A 4,889-nucleotide genomic window follows, 5' to 3' on the forward strand; every position below is an offset into this window, starting at 1 on the left:
CAGGGGACCCCACAAAGCCAGAACTGTTGCCAATAACATACACTCCTTATTCAAAATGTTTCCAGCTTGATGGAGTTTATCTACATTTATTTTATACTAAATATCCTTCTTGCAGAGTCCCTGTCACTTACTAGAGTTTGGAAGAAGTGTGACAGAGTCTCAAGTGTCACTTCATTTAAAGCTTATAGTTATCATACATTGCAGGGGCTTTGCTGCTTTTCAGCTCAAGAGAAAAAGTTTCCTAATTTACACGATTTTCTGAAAGTAAAATATGATGTTTTAAAGTACTTAGTATTCCCAAGTTCCCAGGAAAAACTAAATCCATGTTTCCCACCTTACACTTTTGTGCCTTCACACAGATTCATGGATCACATTCCCCCTCTTATCTGCTTTGTCACTCCATACAGTCTTTAAACCTTCTGGAGAGATTCCCGCTTCTCCAAACATCACTGCAGTTACTACTACCACCACCACTAAGACACAGAGAAACAGCCAATTCATATCCACCATCTTAGATACATTCACTGTAGTGCTGGATAGTCATCTCCTCATAGACACTCACACTGACTACTTCTCATGCCCCAGTCCGCTACTCAGCCTCCCAGAGTTCTCTTTCAATATTAAATCATCAGCAGTTTCTTCTATCATCTCAAGAGCTGCCCTCAAATGCTTCAAGATTTCCTATTTCGACCCTCTTGTTCTACCTCTCTGCTCTTCGTGCTAGGACCCTTTTTCTCATCTGCAGAACTCCAGCTGTCACACACAGACCATTCTCCTTCTCCAGGCACTAGTGCAAGCTAGCCATAGGAGGACTTCAGATCTGTTTTCCAACAGAGAACATTTGGGGGCTGTAAAAGCCAATCTCCCAGTAGAAAATAGAGTTTGGATTAGGCAGGAGAAAGAATAACTGTTTAAAACATCTTGGGTTTTTCTTATCTTGCTATAACTCTCATAATCAATACACCTCTTAGTCTTCTCAAAACACAGCTCTGGGCCACCTTGAGACAAGAAATAAGTACACCCTTGTCTTTAGACAGCTGTAACAAGCCCACAACAACCACATGCTAACAACAGCAATGCCCGGGAGCTCTACAGACCTGCTGAGAGAGTGTAGCAAGCCAACTCTGCCTCTACCAGGCCTCCCCATATTAGAGGCTACGTTACTTAAAGGCCAAAGAAATTTCAAGGTTAAAATATCCAGGTTTTGTTAAGCCATTTCTTGGGTTTGAGAGGAGCTGGCAAAAAAAAAAAAAATAACTAATCTACAGTAGTTTGTTGAGGAATTAAAGTTAGATCTGGCCCTTGGCCAAGTTAGCCATTAGAGAGCACTAAACTTCCTTGGTTTTGTCTGTGTGTGCTGGGGATGAGGAAAGCCAACAAGGATGGGTACCGTGTAGAAACTCCCTGAACCCATGTTCTCCTGTTCCCCCACTCCAGCAGAGCATCTGTCCCAGGCAAGTTAGTGCTAGATAGCTTGAAAATAAATAGAATAACACCTACACCTGCTCTAGCCAGTACACAGCAGGTTTTTTATTGCTTTACTTGCCTGGATCACCCAGATAGAAGCAGTTCTGACTCTAGAAGAGAGCAAACCAAACACCTTGTGCACAACTCTGGTTCATACATAGTTTCATCTCTTCTGCAGACTTGCAGAAGAAAGGCTATAAAGAAGCAGCACAAAACCCAACTTGCACCTACTCCACACAGGGACCACTCATTTGCCCAAATCACTACCTCTATTTTTCTGCAAAAGCACTTCTTTTCACATCACACATATGCAAAGCTGTTAGCATACAGCTTCTACTTTAATTCAGCATAGCCTTCCAGCTTTGCCAACCTCATCCAGAGCACAAAAATAAACCCCTAAACTTCTGCTCCCTTTCCCAAAGGAGCACTACTAGGATCCAGAGTATATGAGGAATAAATAAATACAACCCACAAAGACACCAAAATAGAAAGACTTTCCAGACTAAAGCAAAAAGATTTACCTCCAGGAGAAAAACTGGCAGTACTGTGCTGTACTCCAAAAAGGCTGCTCATCCCCTGCCTAACTCCCACCAGGCTCCAGCCAGCCCATTAGCAGCCAATTAGAAAGTTCACAGGTGCTAAAGTGACAAGTAGCAAAGTATTCTGCCTATCCTGGTGTAGCAAAACTCTGTAGTGGGGGAGGGCTCACTTCGGGTGGATTTGAAATGCTTTAATCAAACTAAGTTTAACTAAAACCTTACTAGCCCCAAAATCTTTGCGTTTTTTATACAGACTTTTAGAAATGTGAAGCCACCGATGGTTTGTTTACATTCTCCGTCTCAGCTGATTCTGGGCATTTCTGTATTTGACCTTCATTTCCCCTGAGTTGTTGTCTGGAACATACATACGTACAGCAGCCATGCAGCTTGATACAGCTGTGTTCCAACCAAGCTTTTTTTCCTTAACATATATATATTTCAAGTGCTGGTTACACAGAGTGTGTGTGAGGGAAACATTTACTTTTGTTTCAGCTTATCTTCTGATATGATTCCAGAGATACGATTAGAGTCATGTAATAACAATATTTTTCAGTTTGGGACAAAAAGCTAATAAAAACATTACTTTCTATCTTCATCACCTTTGCTTGGGCAAAGCTACATTCTTAAACAAAAAGAGGGAATTTGCTTAAAAAGTTGTTCTACCTGCTTTGGTTTCCCAGGCTGTTACTGGGAATTTGAGCTAAAAAGATGTGGGAAGAATATATTCATGAAACAAATAATGATACTGAGGAAAACACACTGACGGGTTACAAATGCAGGTGGTTTTGACAGCTGATGTTAATAAAGCCTCATGGAGGGCTACTTCTATTGCCATCTTCTGGCTCCACAGCTCAGGAAAAGTGAAGGAAAACCAGTTGTTCACAAAGAGGCTCTTGGCCTTTAACCTCCACCCAGGACATATTGTATTGTGCTAGTGAAGGCTTCAGGCTAAGCTTCTCTGCAGGATAGCCTGGGACGAATACTGACTCAGCAGGTCCAATTTATATACAGTTTGCATTGACATTTTCAGGCAAATCACTCATCTTTTTGAGCTCAACTTCAGGCTACAAATCTATTTTGTACCTAACAATACTGAGCAGCATTTTTACTGGTCTGTACCTAGCTCTCAGGGTGGAATGGCAGGCTGACAGCTCCCAGCACATCCTCCTCAGCATCCTTGAAGAGGCTCAGAGATGGTAGGAGAAACCTAACCCTGTGAGGTTCACTCAACAACAGCCAGATTTCATATGGGTTACTGCATCCTCTGCCTGTTCTGTCTGCTATAACCTGAACCCTCTACTTTAAAAGCTGCATAAGCCCAGACACAAATAATAGTACACTCACTTTGTGCTTTTTTACTTGCACAGTTTTCATCATAAGGTCTCAAAATCAGGGGGTCCCCTTATATGTATTCCATAGAAACAGTCCTTTTCTTGTTACCCCACATGCGGTATACACATGTGTTTCTTTTTAGTACAAAATAGCTACAGAGTTCACAGTCTAAATACACAGATTAGACAAATCAATTTATGGGAACAGGAAAGAAAGGTAAAACCTCTTGCCCAAGAACAGTGATGATACAAAACCAGTTCCGCTCTCACACCCCACCACCCTTTGCTGGATGACACTGTCTTGCATTGCTTTGACGGCTCTGGGAAGTTTTAACGAAGCCATGCTGAGCTGGAAGATGATGATTCTTTTGGGTCCTTCACATTACTCTTAGCAGGCCTTATGGTGTCTTGAAATAGTTTTGCTCCCTTCTTATGTTTAAAACCAGGAGAAATGGCTCTTCAAAGGTGAAACCCACTGCTGGCAAGAAGGAGCTAAGGACGTTTGCCATTAAAGGACTTTTTGACTCTTTACCAATGTCTTACAGCATTGGTAGACACACAAAATTACTTGCTCCCTCAGACATCTCTCCTTCTCAGCCCTTCTGTTTAGATCGTGGTGCCAACAGACTTAGGGTTTAGGCAAATTATGAAATTGAGGAACCCGTTTCCCACCGTGCTGCTTCAGTTCAGAGAAAAATCTTGTCAGAGAGGGTAAAACGGCAGGAACTGCATTTTCCATATCACAGCATCATGTTTAGCCACACAATACTCACAAGTTATGAACTGAATTAATGACATTATGCCCCATGTCCATTTTCATCAGAGTGTGGTGTGGTATAGCTCTTGATGCTGGGTGGTAATTGTTTGAATTTGTACCAATGAGAAATAGTTTGAAAAGTATCATGGGAGATTATTCTTATAACTCATCTGCTAAAACAAAAAGAAAAAAATTAGGATGACTAAAAGTGCTTGACAATTTAGTCAACTTGAGCAACCTTGTCTAAAAAGGAGAAAATTACTGGAAATACCAAAAGTTTCCAACTTCTAGTGTCAAAGAAGCATCTTTCTTTGAGATCGACCTTTGAAAGGAACTAGCTAGAGGGGCAAATAGACAAAATGCAATAGAATCCTAGGACAGTGGGCATGGAAGACTTCTTGAACTGAATCAGCTGAGCTTGATCTGGAGAACAGGAGTCCCAAAATAAAAATCAAAGAAATCCAGGATGAGCCTCCCAGGATAGTTAGCAGTGCACCCAGTACAAACAGCTTGTGGGGTCAGGCTCACATGATGTTGGATCACTCTCCATTGCACACAGAGGATGGGTGCTCCTCCACCCAGGGGGCACAGCTGCCTTGGCTTCTCACAGATGTGCTGGTGGCATGAAGCAGAAGTAACATTTGCCTTGAAGGAGAAGGCACAGGGGGAGCCAGGAGGGCCCACCTCAGAAGCAGGCAGTTTCTGCCGAGAGAAGCAGCACAACTCTTTTCTTCACCAGACTGGCCCCTTTCTCAAATGGTTTAAGACCTTTTTATCTGCCTTTGTGGCAGAAGG

At 42.2% G+C, this 4,889-nt stretch overlaps 1 long non-coding RNA gene across 1 annotated transcript in view; it reads right to left on the reverse strand.

The window, feature by feature from the left end:
• Nucleotides 1-2,063, reverse strand: part of LOC136011073 (uncharacterized) — a 12,154-nt gene extending 10,091 nt beyond the window's left edge. Inside the window, exon 1 of the long non-coding RNA XR_010611186.1 lies at nucleotides 1,989-2,063. This is a non-coding gene — a long non-coding RNA (uncharacterized LOC136011073). The remainder of the gene's footprint in view (nucleotides 1-1,988) is intronic.
• Between the last annotated feature and the right edge of the window lie 2,826 nt (nucleotides 2,064-4,889).

This window comes from Lathamus discolor, chromosome 3 (genome assembly GCF_037157495.1).
Source record: "Lathamus discolor isolate bLatDis1 chromosome 3, bLatDis1.hap1, whole genome shotgun sequence".
Lineage (NCBI taxonomy): Eukaryota > Metazoa > Chordata > Aves > Psittaciformes > Psittacidae > Lathamus > Lathamus discolor.